The sequence below is a fragment of the Mercenaria mercenaria genome, chromosome 8 (assembly GCF_021730395.1).
Source record: "Mercenaria mercenaria strain notata chromosome 8, MADL_Memer_1, whole genome shotgun sequence".
In the NCBI taxonomy this organism is placed as follows: Eukaryota; Metazoa; Mollusca; class Bivalvia; order Venerida; family Veneridae; genus Mercenaria; species Mercenaria mercenaria.
The window spans coordinates 52,151,811-52,159,849 of record NC_069368.1 but is presented as its reverse complement, the minus strand read 5'-3'; the positions used below and the strand labels follow the sequence as shown (position 1 = coordinate 52,159,849).

At 34.1% G+C, this 8,039-nt stretch overlaps 1 long non-coding RNA gene across 1 annotated transcript; it reads right to left on the bottom strand.

The window, feature by feature from the left end:
- Window positions 1–935: 935 nt before the first annotated feature.
- Window positions 936–4,924, bottom strand: LOC123565737 (uncharacterized). The gene is made up of 3 exons (XR_006689226.2): window positions 4,765–4,924; window positions 2,279–2,450; window positions 936–1,049 (listed from the first exon to the last, which is right to left on the bottom strand). It is a non-coding gene; the product is annotated as an uncharacterized LOC123565737 (long non-coding RNA).
- Window positions 4,925–8,039: the final 3,115 nt, after the last annotated feature.

Below are 8,039 nucleotides of genomic sequence, written 5' to 3'. Positions count from 1 at the left end.
GTTATAAAGGGCATTTGTAACAGTCTCCATATTGATATGGGGCAAAAGTTTTCTTACAGGAGGAATTTCTCCTTTAAACTTTTTTTTTACTGACAGAGAATCAAATCAAAAACAGAAATATGAAATGAAACAAACCATAGGAACCCAGCCTTGGTTATGAATTATCTGCCTTTGAAAGCCGGAAAATACTAAAAAAAATTCTACTTTCAAGGGCAGATAATTCAAGATCAATCCTGAGCACCTCAGATTTTTGATACATATTTCTGTTTTAAACTTGTTTCCCAGTCAGTACACAAAGTTTAAAGAAATTCTGCCAGTAGGAAATTTTTTGCCCTGTATACATATAGGCAACTGAGGCATTTCCCCTTTTTTTACGAGCTAGGCTAAGGTAGCTGGACATGTCTGTAACTAAAAAGAATTCTCTCTGTGTGTTATTGTGGCTTTCTCTCGCTCTATCCCTCTGGTCAGATCGCTCTGCATCTGTACAGGCAAAAGATGAACTGGCGCACAAAGTTACTGTCTTTGTATGTAAAACGCCTTTGAAAGTGTTTTTCATGAAAAAGGGGCGCTAGATAAATCTGGTATAAAAATAGATTATAATGACTGAGACTATTGCACGCATATCATTAGAGATGTTTTGTTTTCAGTGTATAGACTTATTTTGTCATTTATACAGACGTTAATTTGACCCCCTAACCCTTAACGCACTAATTCGAGATTGATGACACTTTATAGGAAGATATAAAAGCAAAACTATTTTGTGCAAAGCTTTCTTTTTATTGAGTCTAGTATTAAACAAATTTATTTTTTTCCAATATGAAAGAGTTCGAAATTCAGTTGCTCAGACCATTAAAATATAAACTATAAACATTCGGATATAACTGAAAAAAAAGAATATAAACATTCGGATATAACTGAAAAAAAGAATATAAACATTCGGATGTCAACTCTTAGTTTATTGATAAATAAAAAAGCAAGTCGGTGATCTTTTGATGTTATGTTGGCTTGTATCTGTTACTGTGTGTTCCTTTAGTGACAAGATAATATACCTGAAATATACATAAAATACTAACATTAATATCCATTTTAAGTAGATAAAATATGTCTTACAATATTAATTACACTAATCTTAAGCTCACACGCTTAACTCAGTAGAGAGAGCGCAGATCTACGGATCTCGGGGTCGTGAGTTCGACCCCGGGCGAAGCGAATGTTCTCCGTGACGATTTGCTAACATACATTGTGCCATTCATCCTCCACCTCTGATTCATGTGGAGAACAGGTTTGTACTTGTACAGAATCAAGGAACACTAGTTAGGTTAACTGGCCGCCATTACATAACCGAGATAGTGTTAAAGAATGGCGTAAAACCCAAAACACCCCGGGGTGTAAGATGGTGTTTTTCCAGCACCGGTAAAAATACCGGAAATCCCCGTCTGGTTTGCAAGAAAATGGCTATATTACACTCCCGCGACGTCAAACATGTGATAATGTTAAAACACGCTTACGCTAGAATGACGTCACGTTAACACGCGGTGACGTCAATGTTTTTGTTGCGACCAAGACAGAGCGCTACTATATTTTATTTACTGTTTTAGATTAAGGGCATATTAGAATCGAAATAATTTATAGCAAAAGAGTGTTTAACACTATTTATATACTCGGGTGGTAAGACGTGGTACAAATAATTTCACGAGGGCTGCGCCCTCGTGAAATTATTACGCCCAACGTATAACCACCCATCGTGCATAAATAGTGTTAAAACACTCTTTTGCTATAAATTATTTCTTAAATAATGAGATTAGTATCATGACTTTCGCAATATCACTCGAACATTTGATAAATAAGTAAGTACTCCGTCCTTGACCTATGCTTTCAGTAAGGATTTGTATTCATAACCAACTGCTTTAAGTAAGCGCTCATATAATGTCTTCTCGTTTCATTTTCCAAAACTTTAAAGTACATTTGCGTGGTCCCGTGTTCACAAAACATTTTTCGGGCTCAGCTGAGTTTGAGTTTGAAATTTTAATATCAATTTTACTAAAACTTCAATGTTAAATTCCAAATGAGATTGACCATCAATACTGAATAGCCATATGAAAATAGCTATATTCTATTTTAGATATAAATATGCTATTTAGATATAAATGACAAAGTTTCATTATCAAACTCAGCTGAGACTAAAAATGTTTTGTGAACACGGGGCCTGGATTCTAAACAGATTTAATATGACTTAAGATTAGTTTTTTTCATTTAAACTAACAAAATTGAAAGTTACCATGACGACGTTTCCTTCTAGAGCAACTACATAAATTACAGTCAACAATCACGACGCTTTCTTACTGGTCCGCAAGTACATGTAGTACAGTCAAAATCGGACTCGGAAAGTGTCTCTGTGTCGCTAGTACTAGCAGTACTGTCACAACATCCAGAGTCAGGAGGACAGGGCGCTGAAATCAAATAATTTCATTTACGTGAGATATGGATAAAGAACAACGTTCACTGAAGTCTTAAGTGGCTAACACAATCCTGAAAAAGTTTTAATTGGTGATAACTGTAAAATTTTTGTATTAAAATGTTCATGTCGTGTATTCAATTAATTCTGTTCGAAACAAAGTTATTACTTTATCAAACCATGTCACGGATTTTTTTTTTCCAAAGAAAATTTGCATTTTTACATATTTAGGACATGTTGAAATGTTTAAGTACGGTCACAGCCGAGAACCACAAAATATTTTGATCTTAGGTACAGCTTATAGTCATGTTCTGGCTATGGTAGAAAGCTATTCCCTGTAGAAAATTTCAGATTAAAAAAAAAAGATTAATAACTGAAGATTTATTAATACGTCTGATATTTTCTTCAATAACAAATAAATCGCAAAATAGTGTATGCTGTTTGATAAAACAATAGTTCCAAATGATAAATACTTCCAATTTACTATATTTTGAGATTTTCAGCTTTAGGCCATTTCTTCAAAATTGATACCTCTACTTTTTTTCAGAACAAAATTTGTGACATCTGTAGAATATAGTTACAATATGGAGTGCTAAATGGAAGAAGCTATAGTAGAATTAGCAGGATTAGAAACACACTCTTAGTATCAATATGACTTACTGTACTTCTTCACATACGTTACACTGGTAATTATAAGTCATATCAAATGAATATCAAACGGAGCTTGGATCTCTGTTTAAGGTATCGGCCACTCAACCTAGGCCAGGGTCGTACATTCCAGCATCTGTGGGTGCTGACCATGCCTAGACATATGACATCAGTCCTTCTCCCCAAGGAAGCGAACCAGGAATGTTTCAAAAAAGCTATGACCTTTCAACACGCCGAAAATGTCTTATTTTAGGCATAATTAACGCAGCTGACGCAAGAATGATAATTTCTTTTTAGTTGTTTTGATTAGTATACTTCAAAACTGTCTTTTCAGTCTAACTAATCTAAGTGAATGTCATATTCTAATGTTTCAAAAGAACGCACTCGGACCTTAATATTTCTAAATCATACAATAGAACATCGGTATTATTTTATCATTATTATTAGTCTCTTGTCGGAAAACTTAAAATGAAGAGAAACATTTTTAAGCCTCCATCATTTTCAATGAACAGTTACAGCCTAAAAAATCAATATTTAAAAACGGTATCGGAAGGTGAACCTGTATACTAAATGAATCTATCCACACGTAATTATAATATAAATGTACATTTGTCAGTGACATTTTAATCATTGAGTTATTTTGCGTTATGCCATTTTGTAATTTGGATTTTACAGTGATATTTTTCATTTGTTAAGTTTTACACCTGATGTTTATCAATTGGGATTAAATTATGGGGAAGTTGGTCTAATGTGATTTGAACGAATTCCGTCAAAACACTTTTATATCAGAATGCAGACTAAAACCTTCTACCAATGATGAAATTTATTGATTTCCCTGAAAGCAGTTTGTTTTATTCCATTATATTCTAAAATATATTCCTTTGGAAACAAATAGGTATATTTTATAGAATGTCAGTAAACATGGTGTAATATTATGCCAATTCCGCTGTTTTCATCTTTGATTTCAAGTTGATAATTAAATGAATAATTATTTACAGTAAATACCATGTGAAAGGGATTTTGTATTAATGAGCCGCGCCATGAGAAAACCAACGTAGTGCATTCGCGACCAGCATGGATCCACAAAGTCTGGTAAGGATCCATGCTGTTCGCTTTCAGAGTCTTTTGCAATAACGAACTGCATGGATCCTAACCAGACTGCGCGGATGCGCAGGCTGGTCTGGATCCGTGCTGGTCGCAAATGCACTATGTTGGTTTTCTCGTGGTGCGATTCAAAATTTTATTGAAAAATGCGGTGATCAGCAGAAGAGGAGGATGAAAACGGTATTAAAACTGAAAATTATCATAAAAGAAACAATAAATATCTTTTAAATTTTTTTATATATTTTAAACAATTTAATATTTTAACATCGCAAATAAGTATTCCATAAAACACAGATTTTCATATGGTTTTAACAATTAATTTAAGATAATTGATAAAATAATTGTTTACCATGCGAAAATAACTTTGCCTATATTGAAAAAGGTCGAAATTGAGAAGTAGAGACGAATGGAAAACAAAATGAAATATAAAAGTTAGAGAGTATTTGCACAGAAAAGAAACTGAAATAGAAAAATAAGCGCCTCAGAATATGTATAAATTAAACATTAACGGAAAATGAGTACGATAAATAGGAATAAAAAATATAAATGTAACTTACGATCACCACATCCGCTCACACTTGCAACAAGCAATGCGCAAATCGCAACAATTACTATTTTTTTGTTTTCCATTTCGTCAAAAACCACTGTCTTATTTTAAAAGCAGAAGTTTAGATCTCTTTAAAAAAGATGTCAACGTTACAAGACTCCAGTGCTTATATAGGAAAATTTTGTCATAAACTATTCAGTCAAGTGATGATTTTCTATTTGATATCGATGCTGTAAAAAACGTAGGATGTTATCAAACGTTTTATTGCTTTGGGCATGTGTTTAATTCAATTGAAAGAATAAACAACTATAATACTATACGGTATATAGCCATTACGAATTTCGACAAGTGTTTGTTATATTTTGTCTGAAGTATTTCGATAAAAAGAAAAAACAATCCCATTTTGAAAACGTATAAAAGGTCCGCACAAGTTAAATATTTTTAATTTGGAAAGGTAGAACAATATACTTTATTTCAATTTATGGCTTTCACTGCACCGTAGTGTCTATGTTACATACTTAGGATGATTTTTTACACTATTATGTTATAGGACCATGTTATGTTGAAATTGGTGGGTACATGTACCTATTAAGTAGTTTAATCGCTTATTGTATTTTGAAGTTATAGTTTGGATCATGCATTGTCACATGACGGCAAGTTTTTTTTTGTTTTGTTTTGTTTTTTTCCCCCACTTAACAACCACATGCATTCGTCTTGAACGACTAGTTGTTTAAACACTTACATTGTGGACTTACCACATATGAGCCGCACCATGAGAAAACCAACATAGCGCATTTGCGACCAGTATGGATCCGGACCATCCGCGCAGTCTGGTCAGGATCCATGCTGTTCGCTTTCAAAGCCTATTGCAATTAGAAAAACCATTAGCGAACAGCATGGATCCTGACCAGACTGCGCGGATGCGCAGGCTGGTCTGGATCCATGCTGGTCGCAAACGCACTATGTTGGTTTTCTCATGGTGGGGCTCAATTATTTGCATTGTGTCTGTCAATTGTAGACGTTGACTTTTCAGAGTCACATGACCAAATAAGAGATGTATATTTAAAACTATTAAAGGTGGTCAATCACATTTAAACGACATTTTGTGATATTTTTCACTTTTTCCCCCATATATTTGAGGAACATAAAGAGTCCGGGAGGTCGTGGGTTCGATCCCTGGCCGCGTCATACCAAAGACGTGAAAAATAGTACTATCAGCTTCCTCGATTGGCGCTCAGTATTAAGAGGGTAGTGCTAGGACTGGTCAGCCCGGTGTAAGTATAATGTCACTGGGTGGGGTATCATGTCACGTGTCTACGGCGTGATATTCCAGTGAGGCAGCGCTATACAGTTGGGCATTGTGCTCACTGCTACAAGTAGACACCGTCGTTTATATGACTGAAAAATTGTTGAAAAAGACGTTAAACTCGAATACACCCCCCCCCCCCCCCCACACACACACACAAACACAAAAGAGTCTTTTAAAGGGAGTTACATCCTAGAAGAAATGTATGTTGTGCTGACTTTTATCCCCTTAATTAGTACTAAAGCTTTTAAAAAGCTATATTTCTCATTTCACTATATCTTCAAGTTTCATGCGAGAATAAACAAGTAAAATGATGGGATGATAAAGTTTCGAAGATATACATTGTTTGAGCAAAATCTAATTTACCAAAAAATGAAATGAAATTGATTAAGATAGCTTTTTTGTAACGTTTTACAAAAAGTGAAAAATGACTAGGAAAACCTAGTGAATGAGATTGTTATTCAAATTGAAAGTGTAACCACAAACAAGCAAAAGAAGACAAGTTTTCATTGTTTCATTAAGCTAATTTCTGCTCAGTTAAATTCATCAATCGATCATCACTTAAAGATATTCAAAGCCCCACTTAAGCCTTCGTTGCCCAAAAGCATGTAAATGCGTAAATATCATATCTGATCGACAAAATTTGCATTTCATCAACTTTAGAGGTCAACAGATATCTACTCAGTTATACTACAATAGTTTTCAAACGTTTTTGTTTTTACATTAGTATGTAGGCTACCATTTTTCCTGACCATTACCCCCTCTCACTCACACGCACGCACGCACGCACGCACGCATGATTTGAAACATCTTTCCAATGTCGGTAATCTTTAATACATCTTTATGTGAGATTATATCATATATGTGAGTGTATACGAAATACTTAGGCCTATTATATTGATATCATTCCCTTTCATATTTCTGCATTATTTTATAATTATCCGGTTACAACAATTAAAAAATCATAGACCTTGAATGTCCGTTTTCTCGATCTATTACATCGGCCCCAAGAACTGTTTATTAGTGAATTTTCTGGCCTACTATGAAATTATTCCTGTCCGTGGTTTCGCTGTAACGCCATTCAACAAATCCCGGCAAAATAAAATGTCATATATTTTAACTCGAAAAAGTGGACGTTCAAACCGAAAAGACGGAATGTTATGTCAATGAAGTTGGATAATGTCAAAGTATACAGAATATGCGAGCATGGTTTCAACTTTGCTATACGAGCTACATAAATATGCTAAAGGATGGACCTTCTAGAGGTTATAATACGAGTATGTAATTTTTTTATAGTTGAAACATTTATAACGACTTCTTAATGAAGCGCTATTTTGCATTGATGTACTACTATTTTGAATAACGAAGCAGAATAAAGTGTTTTATTGCTGAATGGTGTAATATATTGTATTAGCATGGCAATTGTAACGTTTGTTAAGTTACTGCTGATACATTCAAAATGTTTCTTAAAGTAAGCCTAAAGTTACGAAATGTTACGATAAGATGTCATTTTCTATTAAGTGAAGTTGTTTCTCACATTATATGCGTATCATCAGTTGATCGTCGATTGAGGCAATTCTTTGTTACAACGATTGAAAGCGTAAAATATGCATTTCAGCAACTTTTCATCACGTGATTATCTTACTTCACGCATTGAACAACAGAACAGAACAAATTGATTAACAGATTAATGTTGTTTTTTTTTTTTTTAAGTTTTTAACGTATGTCGCTTTTACTGTATTGAAGTTTATGCGTCCGACAGCGTGTATAATACAATGATATATATTTGGTATGGGACTCTGTGGGGCTAGTGTATTTGGTTTAATGGCACATACTTACATAACATCCACTACAGACGACATTTAAAAATGTAATTTTAATAAATACATGTGGGTCTTTGAGAAATATATTAATGATAAAGTCCTTAACCTTTACCTTGCTGGCGGCAAGTGATTCTGCCTTTGCGACCAGTGCAGACC